This window comes from Strix aluco, chromosome W (assembly GCF_031877795.1).
Source record: "Strix aluco isolate bStrAlu1 chromosome W, bStrAlu1.hap1, whole genome shotgun sequence".
Classification (NCBI taxonomy): domain Eukaryota; kingdom Metazoa; phylum Chordata; class Aves; order Strigiformes; family Strigidae; genus Strix; species Strix aluco.
In genome coordinates, this window is record NC_133970.1 from 25,933,568 (window position 1) to 25,956,557 (window position 22,990).

Sequence of the window (22,990 nt, forward strand, 5' to 3'; positions counted from 1 at the left end):
TTGTTAGGTGATGCCAGAGAACATGAACCTCACCTGACAGGATGTCTATGGAAGTTGCAACACACCATAAACACAGCCTTCAACTCATTCTGTAGATTTTTGACACAGCAGCTTTAAGGATTTCTCTTTCCCTTTGTGACAATATATTGGAAAGGTGCATTGTTATTGATTAATTGTAATTTAGTGGGAAATAACCACTTCTCAATTTTTACTGATGAATAAAATTTTATTAGCAAGCGGCGAGTGAGCAAAACAGCGCTGGGTGTGCCGGGAGTCTCTGCTCTACCAAGACACACACCTTACAGGACAGAACTGAGTCCCTTTATAGTGTAGGCTTCATCCATATTCATGATGGGCGTACCCTGAGGGGTCTGCAAAGGTGTAAACAAGTTTCCCGGGCTTTTCTCCTGTTTTTGCGGGCTTTTCTCAGGTTTCCGTCACAGAAGGGGGGATGACTCAGCACAGGGGTTTTTGTAGTGGCTTGAAGATGGGGGCCATTTTAGCTCCCTTCTAACAACTGATTTTAACAATAGAAACTATATACATATATCTTATTTCTTATTTACATAAGAGAATTACAAAACTGTTCGGCCACAACATCCTGACTACAACTTCTTTTTCCCCTTGAGATTTGAATAACAAATACCATATATGTTTTATTACATGCATGACACCGTTGAATGCCACAATCAATGAGTTAATGAGATGATGTGTGTTAAAAAGCCATGGATAACAGGATGTTGATCAGCTGTGAGATGCACCACCACCAAACCAGTCTCCCATAGGGAGCCACCAAATCCAGTGCATGCTGGGACCAGGGGTTTCTCCTTCCCCATTACTGAGGCCTATCCTGGTGCACTCTAAAAACCCAGGAGGTCTCTCCATCCCAGTCTGAGGGATGCAGCTTCTGCTGTTCCCCTTTGCAGGTTCAGCCAGTAGTAAGGCTGAGCATGTATCCCAGAGAGACACATACACACATAGAGAACACTAACACAACTGGCCACACAGACTGCCTCAGATTAGTAACTTTAGCATCACCCACATAAATAGCAACAACAATAAAATAAGTACGGATAGCCCATTCCTGTTCCTCCTCTCTGGCTGATCTGGAGTTCAATAGTGAAAACACATGCATGCTCTCACCCTCTAGATTAACAAGCACAAGCACATTCATGGATCCCTCAAATACCAGAACAGGCTCTAAGGCCATCTAATATCTATGCCTGGACCCTAGGCCTCCTTACCCAGTAGCTGGTGGCTTACACCTTGAGTCTTTCTAGATGCAGGCCTCTTCCTACTTGCTGGCTAGTCCAGCTTGACTATTGGGGTCACCATTAGCCGGGGTCCTTATTTCTCCGTGCGGGAACAGAAACGACGCAACACCAATGTGATGATCAGGTCGTCCATCTTTTTATTATATATTATTGTTTTAGTTTTTCTATTCCTTTTCTGGTTACATTTATATTCTACTAAGTTCCATACACGCGCTCATCTATCTTCTAATAGGCTACAGGTTATCTACACACGCTGTTCACGCGCCTCTACAAGCATTTGCATTGGTTAATTGCAATTAGCACGTAAAGCCCAAAACTTGCCAAAACTCCCTTATCTCATACCCTGTTTTGCTCAGACTTGTGTGCTTTTGCTGACCACAGGTGTTTCTCACTTATCTGCTATCTTGTGTGTTTTTGCCAGCCTTATTTTGCTGGCCTTGTCTTCGTCCTTGCATTCTTCTGTCTGCACTAACTTTCTCCCAGCGCGGCCCAGACTCCTACACTTGACGTTTGCTAGTGAATTACTATATTGGGTATACGTGGCAAGGTTTTGGTAGCTGGGGAGGAGGGTGCAGAGGTGGCCTCTGTGGGAAGAGGCTGTGGCTGCCCTGTGCCAGCCACAGCTGGTTCCAGCCAGCTCAGCAACAAACCCACCGCAGGCCAAAGCTGAGCCAATCAGTGAATATGGTGGCACCTCTGCGAAAATGTTTTTAAGAAAGGGGAGAAAATGCTGGAGCAAGAGAGGAGCACTGAACAAAGAGGAGTGACAAACAACAAAAGAATCACCAAGATCATAAGAGGAGGAGGTGCTCCATGGCAGAGCAAATATTCCCAAAGGAGCTGCAGCCTGTGGAGGACCCATGCCAGATTGGAGGAAAAGAGTGAGAAGGAAGGAGTGGCAGAGAGAAACCTCTATGTACAGACCAGAACACCCCCCCACACCACCTTTATGCTGCTTATTGCCTCACTGAAGGGACAGAGTGTAACCTGAGGCAATAACGGCAGGGCAGGGGGAGTGGAGGAGAGTTGTCTGGAGTTAAGGAATGAAGTTGAGCCTGGGAAAGGAGTCAGGAAAGGTGTTGTTTTAATGTTTGGGTTTTTTTGTTTTCCACTACCTAAATAGTAATTAAATATTTATTTTAATTAGCAATAAATAAAGTCAATTTTACCCAAGTTGAGTCTCTTTTGCCTGTGATGGTAATTAGTAAGTGATCTCTCTGTCTTTATCACAACTCATAAGCTTTCTCGTTCCTTTTCTTCCTACCTTCTCCCCTCTTCCCACTGGAGCGGTAGGTGTGAGCAAATGAATGGATAGGAGTCTGGCAGCTAGCTAAGGCTAATCCACCACAATTATACACACACACAATTAAATTCACTGAAGAAATATAAACACACACAGTCTGGTCCTTCCAGTTTCTGGCAGCTAGATCTACAGGCCCTGTGACCCACAGCCTCTTCCCCAGTTGCTGGCACTTAGACATTGCAGCACTCACACATAGGATAGAGAGCGAGATTACACTAGGGGAAAAAAAAGCAATATGATTTAATAAGAAGTATAGACTGCAGTGATCAGGCACAGGGCTCAGTCAGACAAATATACTGACTGATAGCCTGATTACACGTGACTGGTCCCTTTATCCCCTCCTTCTCCATTTTCCCTTTCTTGTTCCTTCCCAATCCACTCTGATCCTTTCCTTTTCCCACCTTTGGCCCTTTCCTTAAACAGCTCACAATAAGTTTTACATAACCCCATAAGCCCCTTCTGCTATTCCAGAATACTCATGATAATGTTTCCCCCTTCTTATCAGTTACAAAGTTTAGGCTGACCCTCTTCAAGGCTATGCCTGAGTAATTCTTTTAATGACCCATCAATTGCTGACTAAAGAGCTCTGGTCTTTGTTATTGCCCATTATCACGTGCTCATTAATGTTTGTTTAATTTATAATTTTCTTTGTTACTTGTTATTCCTTTTACACTGAATAGTCCTCAACCAGATAACTTAATGAACCAGATGCTCTAACATTCTACATACCCTTAAAGTATAGGCCACATATAAGACAGTGGTTGAAATTCAGGTAAGCAGGAATGGGGGATGTTCTATTTTTATTACTCTACCATAGACTCACTGAAAGCATTGCATGGGTAAAGCAACAATTTGGTCATAGAAACTACAACTGAAGACATGTAGTGAGTCTCGCTATGCAAATCACATTGACCCTTCTAGCCCTGCAAGTTCAGACTACTGTTTCTTCACAGAAGGGGTAGCCTCTTGCTATGGTTATTGTTGCATTTCAGGTAATGAATTAATTTGGTAAGAGATGAATCCCCTTGCATTCTAGCTGGTCCTCAGAGATTAGAAGGGCTAGGGGCAGCTGGACTTACCTCTTTAATAGCTATGCCAATTATGGCCATAACTATAGGCTTGACACCAGATGCACAAACAGACCTTATGCTGTAGGTCCAGTTGCATTCAAGAGAAGTAGTCAGGTTCATGAATAGTACGGTTTATTCTTATGCAACGTCTACAGATTCTTTGAGATTGCCTACGATAAATGCACAAACTGCAGGTTGGCTATATAGCACTACACACAAAAAGAACGATTGCAATCACACACACTTAATTCCCGGGTAATCACTCGGCGTAGCCGAGGGCCCAAATCTTACCAAAAGGTGTCCCTTCTCGGGGTGGGGGCAGTGAGGAGCACAAACCCTCTGATTTGGTATTGGATTATCGCCCTCCAAGTTAGATACAAACTTGGGGTAGTATTTATTTAAGTATGCATGTGTGAGTGGGTGGGATTGTGGTCAAGCCATTGTTTCTTGAGTAACGACACAAGCACATTCCTTGGTGCAAGGTGTGCGCTGATTTTGTGGGAAAAGAGGAAGAATGAGAGATAAGGTCTGCAGAGTTGTGCAAAACAGTCCTTGGGAGAAGAGGAAGAGCAGGAGATAAATCTTCATAGTCGTGTCAAATATTTCTTGAGAAAAGTGGAAGAATGGGACCGCGTGGCCTCCACCTCACTTCACATTCCTCCTTGGTGCCATGGCAACACAAATCACTGGGTCTTCATCCCATCCTGTGTTTATTCTGGGCACCATGTGTTAAGGAAATGTGTTTTGCATTTTTTTCACTGTTTTGCTTTTCCCACACTTCCAACAGTTATGTACAGTCATTTGTGTAAGAAGAGCATCTGGCCCATGTGGAAACCTTGTGATGGTAAGGAAACAGGAGCAGAAACTGAGGCTGTAACCCTTCTACATATATTGCCTCTCTAAAGGGGATATATTCATAGAATCACAGAATCATTCAGGTTGGAAAAAACCCTTGGGATCATCGAGTCCAACCATCAGCCCTACTCTACAAAGTTCTCCCCTACACCATATCCCCCAGCATCTCATCTAAACGACCCTTAAACATATCCAGGGATGGTGACTCCACCAGCTCCCTGGGCAGCCTATTCCACTGTCTGACCACTCTTGCTGTGAAAAATTTTTTTCTAATGTCCAGTCTAAACCTCCCCTGTTGCAGTTTAAAACCCCTCCCTCTTGTTCTGTCACTAATCACCTGTGAGAAGAGACCAGCACCAACCTCTCTACAATGTCCTTTCAGGTAGGTGTAGAGAGTGATGAGGTCTCCCCTCAGCCTTCTCTTCCTCAAACTGAACAGTCCCAGCTCCTTCAATTGCTCCTCACAGGATTTGTTCTCCAGGGCCTTTACCAGCTTCGTTGCCCTCCTCTGCACTCGCTCCAGCACCTTGAGATCTCTCTCGTATTGAGGTGCCCAAAACTGGACACAATACTCAAGGTGTGGCCTCACCAATGCAGAGTAAAGGGTGACTATCACCTCCCTACTTCTGCTGGTCACACTATTCCTAATACAAGCCAGGATGCCGTTGGCTTTCTTGGCCACCTGGGCACACTGCTGGCTCATGTTCAGCTGCTTGTCAATTAGAACCCCCAGATCCTTTTCTTCCACACAGCTCTCCAGCCACACCTCCCCAAGCCTGTAGCCATGCATGGGGTTGTTGTGGCCCAAGTGCAGGACCTGGCACTTGGCCTTGTTGAAGCTCATCCCGTTGACTTTGACCCACCGATCCAATCTATCCAAGTCTCTCTGTAGTGCCTCCCTATCCTCATGCAGATCGACACTCCTGCTTAACTTGGTGTCATCTGCGAACTTACTGATGATACACTCTATGTCCTTATCAAGATCATCAATAAAGATGTTGAACAGAAATGATCCCAACACCGAGCCCTAAGGAACACCACTTGTGACCGGCCTCCAGCTGGATTTAGCTCCATTGACCACCACTCTCTGGGATCGTCCATCCAGCCAGTTCTAGACCCAGCAGACCGTTCGCTCGTCCAGGCCATGGGCAGCCAGTTTTTCTATGAGAATCCTATGGGGAACTGTGTCGAATGCTTTTCGAAAATCCAGGTAGATAATATCAACAGCTTTTCCCTCGTCCAATAGTCGGGTCATCTTGTCATAGAAGGAGATCAGGTTTGTCAGGCAGGACCTGCCTTTCATAAACCCATGCTGACTAGGCCTGATCCCCTGGTTGTCCATTATATGACTTTTAATGGCACTCGAGATGACCTCCTCCATGACCTTCCCTGGCACCGAGGTCAGACTGACAGGTCTATAGTTTCCTGGATCCTCCTTTCTGCCTCTCTTGTAGATAGATGGGTGTTACATTTGCCACCCTCCAGTCCAATGGAACCTCCCCAGTTAGCCATGATTTCAGGTAAATCATGGAAAGCGGCTTGGCGAGCACATCTGCCAACTCTTTCAGCACCCTTGGGTGTAACCCATCCGGTCCCACAGACTTGTGTGCATCCAAGTGGTGTAGCAGGTCTCTGACCACCTCCTCTTTAACTGTGCTGACCTCAATCTGCTTCCCCTCCCCATCTCCCAGCTCATGAGGCTGGGTGTCCAGGGAACAGCCAGTTCCACTGCTAAAGACTGAGGCAAAGTAGGCGTTGAGCACCTCAGCCTTTTCCTCATCCTTAGTTACCATGTTTCCCTCTGCATCCAATAAAGGAGGGACATTTTCCCTAATCCTCCTTTTGCTGTTAACGAATTTATAGAAACATTTTTTATTATCCTCAACAGCTGTAGCCAAGTTGAGCTCTAGCTGCGCTTTGGCTCTCCTAATGTTCTCCTTGCATAGCTTCACTACGACTTTATAGTCTTCATGAGAGACCTGTCCCCTCTTCCACAGGTCATAGATTCTCCTTTTGTTCTTGAGATCCAGCCAAAGGTCCCTGTTTATCCAGGATGGTCTCCTTCCCCGCCTGCTTGTTTTTTGGCACGCGGGAACAGCCTGCTCCTGTACCTTTAAGACTTCTCTCTTGAAGCATGTCCAGCCTTCCTGGACTCCCATATCCTTCAAGGCAGCCTCCCAAGGGATTTTGTTAATCAGTCTTTTGAACAGGTCAAATTCTGCCCTGCGGAAGTCTAAGGTGCCTAATATTGCCTCTCTAAAACTGGGGACCTGAGCAAAGCTACCTCACTGGTCAGTCTGGGTTAAAGTAAGAGACACCTTGGGAAGACTCCTTGGAGATTAACAGACATATTGCCACAGCTGAATGTCATACAGCATGATAACAGCAGTTGTTGGACCAAAACTCAGTTCTCCTTTCCCTCATTTTTGGACATTAGGTATTAAGGCAGGGATGAGCTTCGTTCTTACACCTTTGACCAAATTCTTGCTTTGGAAGGGCCAACCAGGGGTAACACACCTCTGGATCTGCTATTCACAAACAAGAAAGAACTGGTTGGAGATGTGATAATCAGTGGCAGCCTTGGTTGTAGTGACCATGAAATAGTGAAAATGAGGAAGGCAAGTAGTAGAATACAGACCTTGGACTTCAGGAGACCAGACTTGGGCTTACTCAGGAAGGTGGTAGGTGGGATCCCATGGGAGTCAGCTCTGAAGGGTAAAGGAACTCAGAAAAGCTAGCAGGTCTTTAAGGACAGTGTCCTCCAAGTGCAAGTATGGTCAATTACAATACTCAGGAAAATGAATAGACATCTCAGGAGACCAGATTGGCTAAACAGAAACAGACTGAGCTCAGAATCACAGAATCACAGAATCATCTAGGTTGGAAAGGACCTTGAAGATCATCTAGTCCAACCGTTAACCTAGCACTGACAGATCCCAACTACACCATATCCCTAAGCGCTATATCAACCCGCCTCTTGAACACCTCCAGGGATGGGGACACCACTACCTCCCTGGGCAGCCCATTCCAACGCCTAACAACCTGTTCTGTATAGAAATACTTCCTAATATCTAGTCTAAACCTTCCCTGGCGCAACTTGAGGCCATTACCTCTTGTCCTATCACTTATTACTTGGTTAAAGAGGCTCATCCCCAGCTCTCTGCAACCTCCTTTCAGGTAGATGTAGAGGGCGATGAGGTCTCCCCTCAGCCTCCTCTTCTCCAAACTAAACAACCCCAGTTCCATCAGGCGCTCCTCGTACGACATGTGCTCCAGACCCTTCACCAGCTTCATTGTCCTTCGTTGGACACGCTCGAGTAATTCAATGTCCTTTTAGTAGTGAGGGGCCCAAAACTGGACACAGTAATCGAGGTGCGGCCTCCAATGAAAAAAGGAAGTATGCAGGAGGTAGAAGCAGGGACAAATTACAAAGCAGGAATTTAGAAAAATTGCCTGGCATGTAGGGATGGCTTTAAAAAACCCAGTTCCAGTAGACTTGAGACTTGCAACAAGAAGAGCTTCTATTGCTATGTTCGTAGTAAAAGGATGAACAAGGAATTGTGGGCCCTTTGCTGAATGGAACCAGGTGATTTAGTAAGAGTGGATACAGATAACGCTGAGGTACTCAATGCCACCTTTGTCTCACTCATCACCAACAAGGACTCCTGCCGGTCTCGGACTAGCCGGGACTGGGGCGAAGCGCTAAATAATGACAAACTGTCCTGGTTTAACCAGGATAGGGTTAAGTTTCCCCAGCAGTGGGGCGGGGGGGGAGCTCTAGCCGGGTTATTCAGATACCATGCTGACGTTACATCCTGGCAGGTCACATTTTCCTGGCGCAGGAGCGCGGTGCACTCGTGGTTTTGTACATCGTGCTTCTCACTGCTGTATTTGGTAGCTATTTTGCTCTGTTCATTGCTATCACTATTACTGTTATTGTTATTGCTGTTGTTTGTTGTGTTGCTATTGCACTGTTGTATTAAACCTTTCCTTATTTCAGTCTTGGGGCTTTGTATTTCACTCCCTTTGTGGGGGAGGGGCAGCGGCCGCGTGGTCTCAGACCCTGGCAGGACCTAAACCACCACAACTTTGGCGCCCAACGTGAGGCTGGAGAAGACTGAAATAAGGACAAAAGGAGAAGGTGTGTTAGAGCAATCTGTTAGGTGCAATTTTTCTGTTTTTACTTGTATTGTTTGATAAGAAATGTTTGCAATGCTGGCCAACTTGCTTGCGTGGTGGGGCTGGATTAATCCTCATATCCACTCTGTGTTCCCAGTGCTGGTGTTTGTTCTCGGTGGAAAATGTATCAAGGGTCTTGTTCTGCTCTACTGGTTACTGTCTGCTTATAATGGGCTCGTTTCGCTGCTTGTGGGGGTGAACCGGTACCTGTTTGCTGCCTGGTCTTTTGTTTGGGGTCTCACCCCCTCTGTGGGTGAGCCAGGGGAAGAGATTCTCTCGGGTTTTGAGAGTTTCAGCTATCCCTGGAGCACCCAGGCCACTGTGCTTGCGGCTCTGTGCTTTCTGAATGTCTGCCAGATCTTGTTTTGGGCCATGGGGTACTTCTCCAACAATAGCACCACTCGGAAACCTGCCCTGAGGGCAGATAGTTATAAATGGCTAGGTATGTGGGAGAAGATGGGCAAGTACCTGAGTCAGTGGTCACCCCCAACGTTCTGGGATTTTACTCCCGAACAAGTGCAGAGTCCTGATAAACTGGTGGAGTGTTTGGAAAAGGTGTGTTGCCAATCTGACAAACCCCGGGAGATGCAGCTCGCTGCGATGTGCTGGGGGCTTGCCCATGCTTACCGCATCGCCCTTAACACTGTTCACTGCCCTCAAGGGGGCGAAAGAGCTGCAGGGTCTGAAAGTGAGCCTGCTGGTACAGCAGCTGGACCAGAGGGACAGGCAGCGTCAGTACCGGTCGCCTCCACCAGCACAGCAGCTGAGCCGGAGGGACAAGCAGTGCCAGTATCAGTTGCCCCGATACGGAAAACCAAATATACCAAAAAATCCCCTCGCAGTGTACAGGGTGATAATGAACCAGGCCCATCACGAGAGCAGGAGGAAGAGCCGGAGGTAATCATCCGATCTCTATCCCTCAGTGAGTTGCGAGATATGCGGAAGGATTTCAGCCGCATTGCAGGCGAGCAAATTTGCACCTGGTTGCTCCGGTGCTGGGATAGTGGAGCTGCTGGTTTGGAATTGGAGAGTAGAGAGGCCAAGCAGGTGGGACCTTTAGCCAAGCAGGCTGGTATTGACAAGGCAATAGGGATACAAAGGCTCTGAAGCTAACTATACCCTGACTGAGAAGGAGATACTGGCAGCGTATGAAGGAATTCGAGCTGCCTCAGAAGTGGTCGGCACTGAGACACAGCTCCTCCTGGCACCCCGACTGCCGGTGCTGGGATGGATGTTCAAAGGAAAGGCTCCCTCCACACATCATGCAACAGATGCCACGTGGAGTAAATGGGTTGCGTTGATAACACAACGGGCTCGAATAGGGAACCTCGACCCCCCAGGATTAGTGGAAATGATCATGAACTGGCCAGAGAGCAAAAATGCTGGGATGTCACCAGAACAAGAGGTGAAACGTGCTGAGGAGGCCCCACCATATAACGAGCTGCCAGAGGAAGAAAAACAATATGCCCTGTTCACTGATGGGTCTTGCCGCATTGTGGGAAAACAACGACAATGGAAGGCTGCAGTGTGGCATCCCACACGAGAAACCACTGAAGCTGTTGAGGGACAAGGTGAATCGAGCCAGTTCGCAGAGGTGAAAGCCACCCAATTGGCTTTGGAGATTGCTGAGCGAGAAAGGTGGCCGAGGCTCTAGCTCTACACTGACTCGTGGGTGATGGCAAGTGCCCTGTGGGTGTGGTTGCAGCAATGGAAACAGAGCAACTGGCAATGCAAGGGCAGACCCATCTGGGCCACTGAAGTATGGCAGGACATTGCAGCCCGGATGAAGAACCTCATTGTGAAGGTGTGCCATGTGGACGCCCATATATCCAAGAGTCGAGCCACTGATGAACATCAGCATAACCAGCAGGCGGACCAGGCTGCTAAGATCGAAGTGGCTCAGGTGGACTTGGACTGGCAGCGTAAAGGTGAACTGTTCATAGCCCGGTGGGCCCATGAGACCTCGGGCCACCAAGGCAGAGATGCAACATATAGGTGGGCTCAAGATCCAGGGGTGGACTTCACCATTGACACCATCGCAGAGATCATCCACGGATGTGAGATATGTGCTGCAATCAAACAAGCCAAACGGGTGAAGCCCCAGCGGAATGAAGATCGATGGATGAAATATAAATATGGAGAGGCCTGGCAGATCGACTACATCACACTGCCACAGACCCGCCGAGGCAAGCGCCACGTGCTCACAATGGTGGAAGCAACCACTGGATGGCTCGAAACTTATCCAGTGTCCCACGCCACCGCCTGAAATACCATCCTGGGCCTTGAAGAGCGAGTCCTGTGGCAACACGGCACCCCAGAGAGGATTGAGTCGGACAACGGGACTCACTTCCGAAATAACCTCATAGATGACTGGGCAGAAGAACACGGCATCGAGTGGGTCTACCACATCCCCTACCACGCACCAGCCTCTGGGAAGATCGAGCGCTACAATGGACTGTTAAAAACTACATTGAGAGCAATGGGGGGTGGAACCTTCAAACACTGGGACACACATCTGACAAAGGCCACTTGGTTAGTCAACACAAGAGGATCTGCCAATCGAGCTGGCCCGGCTCAGTCAAAACTTCCACGTGTTGTGGACGGGGATAGAGTCCCTGTGGTGCGCATGAGGGACCTGCTGGGAAAAATGGTCTGGGTTAGTCCTGCGCCGGGCAAAGGCAAACCCATCCACGGGATTGCTTTTGCTCAAGGACCTGGGTGCACCTGGTGGGTGATGCAAAAGGATGGAGAGGTCCGATGCGTACCACAAAGGGACTTGATTGTGGGTGAAAACACACCGTGAGTTATACTGTGTTTTTGTTAATTTTTCCTTGTCAATGCTAATTGCTAAGTGGCAGCTGGATGTGACGCACATGGTATAGAATAAAGGGGTGGATTATGTCCTGGTTTAGCCAGGATAGGGTTAAGTTTCCCCAGCAGTGGGGGGGAGCTCTAGCCGGGTTATTCAGATACCATGCTGATGTTACATCCTGGCAGGTCACATTTTCCTGGCGCAGGAGCGCGGTGCACTCGTGGTTTTGTACATCAGGCTTCCCACTGCTGTATTTGGTAGCTATTTTGCTCTGTTCATTGCTATCACTATTACTGTTATTGTTATTGTTGTGGTTTGTTGTGTTGCTATTGCACTGTTGTATTAAACCTTTCCTTATTTCAGTCTTGGGGCTTTGTATTTCACTCCCTTTGTGGGGGAGGGGCAGCGGCCGCGTGGTCTCAGACCCTGGCAGGGGCTAAACCACCACACAAACTCACAGCAGTTTGTTGAAGGGGGAGCACTACCAAGAGCAAATGCCGCTGCACTAAGTGCAAGCTCGCAATTTATTAACACTTGTTTACATAGGTTTGTTTTTACTTCTACATCCTACTGACCTTCAGGTTTTATCTGTTTACTGCTCACACACTCACCATGCATTCTGAAGTTGGTGTTCCGACCTGCTGTTTCTGCAGAACTGGACCCATTCAAGTGCATGGGGCCAGATGGGCTGCATCCAAGCATGTTGATAGAGCTGACTGATTTCATAGCCAGGCTGCGCTCTATCATCTTTGAAAGGTCATGGAAACCAGGGGAGCTCCCTCACAACTGGAAAAAGGCAAATGTTGCACACATTTGCAAAAAGGGCCAGAAGGTCACCTGGAAAACTATAGGTTGGTCAAACTTGCTTTGGTCCCTGGGAAAATCATTGAGTCCTTTTGGAAAACATTTCTGGGCACATGAAAGAAAAGATGATTTGGAGCAGATTGAATGGGTTTACCAAGGATAAAATTGCCATGGGACACATGATTAGCCAGCTGAGAGCTTATGGGTTAGAATCAGAGGGCAGAACAACATGGCAACATTGTAGTAGATGTCTGCTACAGACCACCTGAACAGGAAGAAGTAGACGATGAAGCTTTCTTCAGACAACTGGAAGATGCTTCAGATTCACAGGCCCTGGTTCTCAGAAGGCATTTTAACCATTCTGATATCTGCTGGAAGAGCAGCACAGCAGGGCACAATCAGTCCAGGGGATTTCTGGAATGCACTCTGTCAGTATTTCTGGTTATCGGACCCTCTGCCGCTATCTGTCCCTTGAAGGAATAAGGTTCTGAACCCAAGGTACAAAATGAGGTTTATTGGGATAAGGCAATTATTAAGTGGATAACAGTTACACCATCCTACAAGTGGGGACTATTCTGCTTCTATTCCAAATTCTTTATAATCTGCCTAATAGATCCTAATAGTATCCTAATAGATACCTAACAGTATCCCTCAATTCCCAGGAAAATATCCTTACCTGGCATTCCAAGTAAGGGTAGATCACCAAGGCGTGGGCCAGCTGTTCCTCATGAGCACTCGAATCGGGCTCTCAGGGAGCAGTTTATATAACCCTTCCTCAGTGGTTTCTGTGGTCACCACCTAGCAGTATCATTTTGCTGTTTCTGGGCATACTTGGTGCGGGAGATAAACGCATGCAAATGCTCACACAGTGATTAAGCAATGCCTACTTTAATATGGTGGACAAGCCTTTTATAATGCAGGTGAAAATCACAAGATACAATCACATGGTACAATTCTTTCTGATTGGACAGTTAGCTTTGCACATGCTCCTTAAGCTCTCTTCTGATTGGCTGAGAACTGCCACATCGACATTGTACAAACTTCTTCTCTGCCCAGACCAACACCCTGAAGTTGTTTAATTTCCTGGGCTCTTCCTTATTCTTCCAGGGTCATCTCCTTGTCACATCCTTGCCGAAGCTGAGGCTTTACCAGCCTTGCTCCTATGCAGGATTGCTCACATGCCGATTTCCTAGCAGGAAATCCTTTAGAATCCCCGCATATCCCTCTTTTTGTTTTTGAGCAATCCAAACTCCTTGCAAGCTTTTCTGCAACAATTGTCTAATACAAGAAATTAAGCACGGCAAAATAATAGCAAGCACAATAATCACAATAATTACAATGATTACTCCTTTTAACAATTCTTTGCTCATAATAAGTTGACCTTGCCAAAAGGTTGTGGCGTTGGTGCCGGCCTGGGTAATTTGAGCAATGTCATTGGCCTGTGAAAATTTCATTTTTGCCCAACTATTGTCTGACACAAACCCAATGAATTCTTGTGGGTCAAAGTAAGGGAATCTCAATAAACATGTTCTGAATGGGTCCGACGGAGTAGCCATCGAAAGGCAGAAGGATTCTTGACCTGTCTCTTTAGCTATAGTTACCCATATGTTTGGTCAGGGAAACACTACTTTTGCTGGATGAGCATTAATCACTGTCAGAACCATCACAAGGCTTAGAATCACAAACTTGATCTCCTTTCCAAGGCCGCACCCAGCGAGATGGATCCCATCTAGTGCCGGTATTGGTAATAACGCAGGCATAGCCTCGACCCGCCATTGTTAGTTCCACAGGTTCTTTCCACTCTCCTATAGCAACATCTTTGCACTGAGCAAAAGCACTATCTCCACACCGGCTTATACCGAATTTCAGACATACACCGCTTTTGCAAGTGGTTCTGCAGCAGCCAAGACCTCTCCCCCTTTTTGTTTTTGCAAAAGCGCCTTTAAAGTTTTGATGTGCTCTCTCCACTATGGCTTGCCCCGTGGGGGAATGTGGTATACCTGTGATGTGACGTATACCCCAGAGTTGACAAAAAACCCCAAATTTTTTAGAGGTATAGGCTGGTCCATTATTAGTTTCACAGGTCAATTGAACTAATTTCCCATATTCTCTGGCGCATTCTGCCCTACTGCGATGGTAACTTCTCACAGCTTAGTGCTTTTTCACAGTTCAGAGTTGCAGCTGTCTGCTGTCTTTGCCCGCTACCTTGGCACAACTCAGCAGTTTCTTATCTATCTTCCAAGGCCTGTTCTCCCTAGCTATTGCTCAGAGGCTGTGTAAAGCTGCACCTGCGAGACTTATTTCGAGACTTCATCAATTAAGGGTTAGGCAAGCTTCAAAACACAGCATACTTAAAATAGTTTCACAGAATGCTAGAAACAATGCAGCAGTTACAGTTACTAGAGTAAGCTAATTGCAGTACCCACAACTAAGGGATATGACGAAATACCACAAAAATAAACAGTAAGGAAAATACGGAATAGCAGACTTACTTAATGGGGTACTAACATTCAGAGCTGCAATTGCTGGGGAACCCTGGATGCAGCGAGAATTTAGAGTGCCCTTCCTCGCAAACCGGAAATCCTACGCGATGCGTCCATCCGTAGGTGAGGCATCCAACATCGCTGCAAGCAGGTCCAGCCTCATATATCTAAATCAGCAGGCCAAAATAACTGGCAATTTTCTTTGAGCGGAAACATCTGATCTCATCCTCCTGTTGGGTTCCACCCAGAGCCTGGCCACCACTCAAGGGGGAAAACCAAGGGAGTTTCTACCAAAGTTAAACACTTGAGTCCTTAATTCTTAATATTGCTAAACAAGGAAAGCTGAGTACACACATTCTTATAGCATTTCATCCTACATTTTGTCTAAGCTACATCTTTCACTAGTGACTAGTAAGCCTATATATTTCATTAAGGAGTTGCAATTACTGTTAGCATTTTCTCTTAAAAGAGTTGGCAACTGTAGTGTGATTAAGGACAGAGATAGTGTATTTTGTCCTATTGCAGTAGCAAGCATTACCCATCCATTCTGCTTGAATGATCAGTCGAAGAGACCGCAAACTGTCGGCACAGGGGCACCCACAGCACCCACAGCCGGCTCCTGAATGTCCACCAAAAGCTGCCTCTCACGCCTCAGGTATGGTCGCACACACCTTGCTGGTAACCACCGGGGACCGTGACCTGTGGAGACACAAGCATAACCTCTTCCCCAGGTTATTAAAGGATATGGTCCTTCCCAGTTACCGCTTTCCAGGTTTTTTGCTAACACCTGAGCCTTATGACACTTGAAAAACTTAGTTCGAACAAACAGGCTGCACCGATGACCCAGCGGGTACTTGGGCGCTCTGTCAGAGAACTCCACACTCTGCAGCTGCCACTGGGCTGCGTCTCACACCCGCAGAACAATCACACAAAGAGGCCTCTTACACTTATCACTCACACAACATAAAATCACAAACACTACAGACATCAAAACACCATTAAGAATATATAAAGCCATTGCTAGTTGATTATGTGGTGTGTCCAGAAAATTCCCCCTTCTTTGTTTTATACCGTTCACCTATTTCAGCCCATTTTGCTGGTTCAAAGGCTGTGAGGGTATCAGCAGGATAGCCATGGTTTCTGCACCATTTAAGTAACCTTTGTACAGAAGTTTCATTATAAGTTATCCCTCTCTTAGAGACTATATGCAGCAGGAGTCTGACAGTGGCCGTCTCCTCTGCAGGCTTGTTCTGCCCCATCTTCTCTTCCTGTGTTGCAGCCAATGTCTCAAGGCTCTTTACAAGCTGCAGAAGTAAAGTTTCAATGTCTGCAGAGCCGGCTTGTGAGGCGGGGCTCTCTTCTCCCGAGGTGGTGTCCTGTGAGGGCGGGAGGGGCGGGCACAAGTCCTCCTCTGTACCCCCGCCCTCGCCTGGGTCCCGCCCACTACTGGCGTCTTTGGTCTCTTTCGGTTTCTCTTCAGTCCCTTTCCGGTTGGCATCAGACACACTTCCGGTGCCTCCCGCCCCTGATGACGTAGTTTTGGGTTTAGCTCCCGCTACTCGCCGCGGCCCCGGCGGCACAATCGTTAAGCCAAACGGATTTTTCGGCTCACCCAGCGCGGCGGGCGCCGCAAGCGGCGTAGAGCACCCCCGTCTCTCGTCGCTCCGGGGCGAGGGGGCTGAGGGGGGGGAAGGGGCCGGACCGTCCTTCCGGCCGTGGTCGGGGCAGGGCGGTAGCGGCGGCAGCAGCGCCGTGGCTGATATATCAAGATTAGGGGCTGGTCCGAGAGCTGCAGCGGCATACGCCGCAGCCGTACGCTCACTACTCATCTCCTGTAACGCCTCTCGGATTAATTTCCATAGCGCAGTGTAACTGCTCACTTCTCTTGCCGACTTTCCTCCATCACTGACCGAGTCCCATAGCTGTTTCCCTGTGGCTTCCCAGGTAGCGGCTTCAAATACACGCCCTGCACTGGGGATAAGTCCCTTCTCTCGGCTCCACTTTAATAAGCCTTCTAACGCGGACTTGTCATATTTTATCCCTCTCACAGAGAGGATCAGTTGGAGGAGTTTCACTACTGCTTGCTCGTCTCTAGTAAGTGTAGACCCCATTCCTCCCCAGCCGCCGCCTCTCGCGGATCGTTAGCCGCCTCCTGCAGCTCCTTAAGAGTACAGCGTGCTGATTCTCACCTTCAGACACCGGGGCAGCGTCTGGCTTAATTTCGACCGGCCTTCCCGTGATATCACCTCACCGAGTCCCCTTTGGACTTGTGCTAATCTGATTTTGCCCCACGTTGGGCGCCAGATGTGGGAGCTACACACATACAAATGATCACACAGTGATTAAGCAATGCCTACTTTATTATGGCGGATAAGCCTTTTATAATGCAGGTGAAAATCACAAGATACAATCACATGGTACAATTCTTCCTGATTGGACAGTTACCTTTCACATGCTCCTTAAGCTCTCTTCTGATTGGATGAGAACTGCCACATCGACATTGTACAAACTTCTTCTCTGCCCAGACCAACACCCTTGAAGTTGTTTAACTTCCTGGGTTCTTCCTTATTCTTCCAGGGTCATCTCCTCATCACATCCTTGCCAAAGCTGAGGCTTTACCAGCCTTGCTCCTATGCAGGATTGCTCACATGCCGATTTCCTAGCAGGAAATCCTTTAGAATCCCCACAACTTGGTGCTTGCAGTTAGCAGGTAAGCTTGGGCCCAGTGCAACGAAAGGTCAGACCCCTGACCAAAGCACTAACACTCGGTCTGGATCATGTCCCCACAGTATTTCACCACATAATTTCTTCTGTTCAGTAATTTTCCCTTCTAACCATGTTGCCTTTATGGCTGCTCACATCAATGAGTGACTTGGACCAGCCAATGAGCCTGGAGTATCAACCACTGAGGTACAACACTAGTGACTGGCCTCCAACTGGACTATGGGATCACAGCCCTTTGAGCCTGGACTATCAGCCAGCTTCCAGTCCACCTCACTGTCATCTTATCCAATCCACACATCATCAGCTTGTCTACCAGGATGTTATGGGAGACAGTATTGAAAGCCTTGCTAAAATCAAAATAAACAGCATCCACTGCTCTCCCCTCATCCACCAAACCAGTCACCTCATTGTAGAAGGCTATCAGGTTAGTTAAAAATTATTTCCTCTCCATAAATCCATGATAACTACTCCCAATCACCTTTTTGTCCTTAATTTGTTTGAAAATGGTTTTCAGGATTAGTCACTTGATCACTTCCCCAGGGATCAAGGGGAGGCTTACTGGCCTGTAGTTTCCCAAATCTTCCTTCTTAAAGATAAGGGTGATATTTGCTTTTATCCAGTCTTCAGGAAACTCTCCTGATTGCCATGACTTTTCAAAGATTATCAAGAGTCGCCTTTCAATTACATCATCCAGCTCCCTCAGCACTCGTGGGTGCATCCTGTTAAAGGATTTCACCAGACTGTGGGTATCTCTAGGCTGGCTTTATTAACAACTCAGAGCTGGGCCATCACCTCGGTGAGTGGCCAACAGCTAACAATAAGCGTTCTCTCTATAGATGATCTAACATACAATACAAAGAGTCTGGTGATTTTCCAGGAACTTTCAGCTCTCAATTCATCATCAATTTCCAAAGTCTATTGTTGTACCGGGTCTGGCTGAGCCAGAATTGGTTTTCCCCTGTAGCAGCCCTCATGGTGCTGTGTTTTATGTTGGGAGCTGGCAGGGTGTTGATAGCACACTGGTGTTGTGGCTACTGCTGAGTAGTGCTTACACAGCACCAAGGCTCTTTCCGACATTTCCCCCCCACAGTGGGACGGGGTGGGCAAGATCTTGGGAGGGGACACAACCAGGACAGCTGACCCGAACTGACCAAAGGGATATTCCAGACCATATGACGTCTGCTCAGTATAAAGCTGGGAGAAAGGAGGAAGGGGGTGGGGTCACCCTTGGTCCTCCGAGGCAACCACTACGCGTATTGGAGCCCTGCTTCCTGAGAAGGCCTGACATCGCCTGTTAATGGGAAGTAGAGAATAAATCTGTTTTCTTTTTGCTTCCGCGCGCGGACCTTTGCTTCGCTTTGCTTATATTAAAACTGCTTTTGTTTTACCCACAAGGGTTGTTTTGTTTTCCTATCTTATTTTCTTTCCCTTCTTTGCCCTGTTGAGAAAAAAAGGGGAAAGGGGGGGGGAAGTGATAGAGCGACTTGGTGGGTACCTGGCATTTAGCCAAGGTCAAACCACCACAATTGTATTCCACAGTTTTGGCTAGTTCTTATCGTTCTGTTCTAATTCCTCTTCGGACACCACTCTTCTCTGATGCAGTCTTTGGTCATCATGGTTACTTATCTTCAGTATTATTCCTAGAGCACCTGTGCTCTATAAAACAATATCTATTTATTAATTATTCCTGCTATTAATAATATCCTAAGAGAAAAGAGTTTTCTAAAGCTTGTTCCTTTTACACACCCGATCAGGTCCAATGGGCTTCTGTATGTCCAATTTGTTTAAAAGTTCCCTAACTTGATCCTCCTCCATGGAGGGTAAGTCTTCCTTGCTCCAGACTTTCCCACTGGTCTCAGGGGCCTGGTATTCCTGAAGACTGATCTTTCCAGTAAAGACTAAGGTGAAAAAGTCATTGACTACCTCAGCCTTTTTCTCTGTCTTTTGTCACCAGATCCCCTATGCAGCAGCGGGCCCACATTTTCCCTAATCTTCCTTTTCCTGCTGATATACCTCTAGAAGCCTTTCTTGTTGCCCTTCATATCCCTCACCAGATTCAACTCCAGGTGGGCTTTGGTTTTCCTAACACCATCCCTGTATGGTTCAAGAGGGTCTCTATATTCCTGCTGGATTACTTGTCTCCTGTCCCTGCTTCTATCTTTTGTACACTCCCTTTTTATGTTTGACTTTTGTCAGGGGCTCTTTGTTCATCCATGCAGACCTCCTGCCACCTTTACTTCTTTTCCTACTCATCAGGGTGGATCATTTTTGAGCTTGGAGGAGGTGATCTTTGAATATCAACCAGCTCTTCCAGGACAGTCTCCCATAGGACTCTTCAAAGCAGATCCCTGAAGAAGCCAAAGTTTGCTCTCCTTAAGTCCAGGGTTGTGGCCCTGAAATTTGCTTCCCCCCACCCCATAAGATCTGGAACTCCATCTCATAGTCACTGCACCCCAACCTTTGCATCCCTAAGCAGTTGTTCTTTCTTTGTAAGTGTCAGATTGTAGGAGAATGTGGGGACTCCAAATGCATAATAACGCAAGTACAATTTAGGACAGGTCAGACTGTAAGCCAAAATGTCTTGCTAACAATTTTTTTCCTCTTCAACTTGCTTTTTGTCTTGATAAATATTTTTTTACTGAGAATAAAGTAGGTCAATGTCAATGTAGCTTCTGGAATGTGCAGACACAGCTGAAGGTTGGTGCTTTTGTGAAGAAGAAAGGGGTTTGAAGATAAGACAGTAATAAATAAGACAGTTGGGGCCTATTCTTGAAGATAACAGGAACAAGGACGGGACAAACTAAAACAAACCAGCTCAAGACACAACACAGCTGCACAACACCTCCTAAACAGACCTTTGTGAGCATGTGTGAGCAACTGAGGTCAACCAGCAGGCACGGTGAGGAAGATCACTGACGACCACCAGAGACCCCTTGAGACCACCACCCAGCAAGAAAGCGCATGTGTCATTAGGATGCAGATATTGTAATTAGTTCCAGGAAATCTAATGCAAATGCAACTCATTTCTCGGAAAAGTTATGAATATGTATGATCTCACTGTATATTAGCTGCCGCTTATAGATCTGGGGTGCACTCACTTTTTACGAAGCTATTTGTGTGCGTGCCCAGCGCTGCAATAAAGAATGCCTGCTTTCTAACACTCCAAAACAAGTCTTAGAGAGTTCCTCTGCCAGCTTTTATGGTAACAAGTGACAGTCTCAGTCCAGCCAGGATCGGGGCAACGCGCAGAAGAAAGACAAACTCACACCAGTTTGTTGAAGGGGGGGCATCGTCAAGAGCAAATGCCGCCGCACTATGTGCAAGCTCCCAATTTATTACCACCTGTTTACATAGGTTCGTTTTTATTTTACATCCTACTGACCTTCAGGTTTTATCTGTTTACTGCTCACACGCTCACCATGCATTCTGCAGGTGGTGTTCTGGCCTGCTGTTTCTGACGCTCACAACACAGTGTTCCGAATGTTGCCTCAGTTTCCCACAATCATTCTTCTAACCTCAAGGTCAGTTTACATTTTGCTAACCACCAGTTCTTAATTCCCACATCTTCCCCTTCTTGGTTTTATAGCTTCATTTCCATGGCAATCATTGCAATCAGTCTCAGTTCGGCCTTCCGCACAGTGGACAGGAGGTGTCATACGTGTTGCAGGATGGCAAATCCTCTAAAACAAATCAAACATCCCAGGCCTGCTAAAACCCACATCCATAGGTTCAGACCTGCAAATTAATGCCAAGGGTTGAGCCATGATAAACTTTTGCCTAACTCTCTCATGATATCATCATGCATTAATTTCAAGGATGCCAATTAAACTCAGACATCAGAGTGAAAAGAGTAGGCTGATTTCACGACCAATAATTAAAGGATATAACTAAGTACTACAAAAATAAGCAGTAAGGAAAATACAGAATAGTACACTTACTTATTACTATATATAATTAAACAAGGCAAATGCACCTAATCATTACTACACAATGGGGTGCTAATATCCAGATCCGCAATTGCTGGGGAGCCCCGGTTGCAGTGAGGATTTGGAGTACCTTTCCCTGCAAGTGGGAAGTCCTACGCTGTGCGTCCACCTGTAGGTGAGGCATCCAAAGTCGCAGCAAGCAGGTCCAGCCTCATATATCCAAATCAGCAGGCCAAAATAGCTTGCACTTTTCTTTGAGCAGAAACATCTGCTTTCATCCTCCTGTTGGGTTCCACCCAGGACCTGGCCAGTACTCGGGGGGGAAAACCAAGGGAGTTTCTAACAAGGTCAAACACTTGGGTTCTTAATCTTTAATACTGCTAAACAAAGGAAGTTGGATACACATTCTCACAGCATTTCATCCTTATTAATAACTACATTTTGTCTAAGCTACATCTTTCACTAGTGACTAGTAAGCCTATATATTTTGTTAATGATCAAATACTAATAATTAATGCTAATAGTAATACAGATTTTACTAATTAACAAGAACTAATAATGGATAATGTTTAGTTATAAAGTTCATCTATAGGTAATGAAGTACACAGTGGTGGAAAATTGGCACAGAACCTACAAGCATTTCATCTTATTCGTACTTCTTTTCTAGCCAACAAAATATATGGATGAGTTGCACAGACGGTCTAAAATGCAGGTGCTGTGGTGACTGTACACACGCACCCCCTCCTCCTGTGGACATACACACAGGGGGGGCATCTGCATACAATGCTATATTGGCAACATTCAAATGATATGACTGATTCTCTGTGTCTCGAGGAGGAAGCCAAGCTCCTCCAGTCCCTTGTGTGTTGTTATTGCTACTGGTACATCAGGATCCCACCGCTGCCACCGTGTCTTCTGCTTTCTGTTGTAGCTGTTTCAGACTTCCCCAAGTGATAGCTGCAGTTGCCGAGTTCCTAGGGGAACGTAGCCTGCGTGTCGATTCCTGCATCGTCAGTTGAGGGGTCTGTGGCATCGGGTTGGAGGGTTGCTCCTTCCAGCTCATGATATGGCTTGACTTTCCTTGCTGGTATCCACTGAGGACCTGTGGGTGATAAAACACAAGCATACCCCCTCCCCCATACCAGCAGATCTACTGGTCCTCTCCAGGTCGGGTCTCCTTTGGGATCCTTATACAAGACCCGTGGTTTAATTGTAGAGTCTGTTGTGATGATAAAATGACGTACTGCTGCTGTCAAAGCAAAAGAATTTCTGTTTAAGAAATTAAGAGTATATAAAGCCATTGCCAGTTGATTATGTGGTGTGTCCAGAGAATTCCCCCTTTTTTGTTTTAAAATCAAGGGCTTTAGTGTACTGAGCATCAGAAAGATTTAAAGTTAGTCCTTTTAGAATGTCTATACTATTATATATTCAGGAACGGGGGGAATCATGACCGAATACAATTGTCTTGGGAGGTTTCCTATTTTCATTTCTATTTGTGTTTGTACAGCTTTTCCTGAGATTCCCATATATTAAGGAAGCCTCTGCTCCAGCATCAATCAG

At 46.7% G+C, this 22,990-nt stretch overlaps 1 long non-coding RNA gene across 1 annotated transcript in view; it reads left to right on the plus strand.

The window, feature by feature from the left end:
• The window catches only part of LOC141917721 (uncharacterized), a 91,887-nt gene that overhangs the window by 38,616 nt on the left and 30,281 nt on the right, over positions 1-22,990 (plus strand). The gene's annotated exons all lie outside the window — the stretch shown is intronic.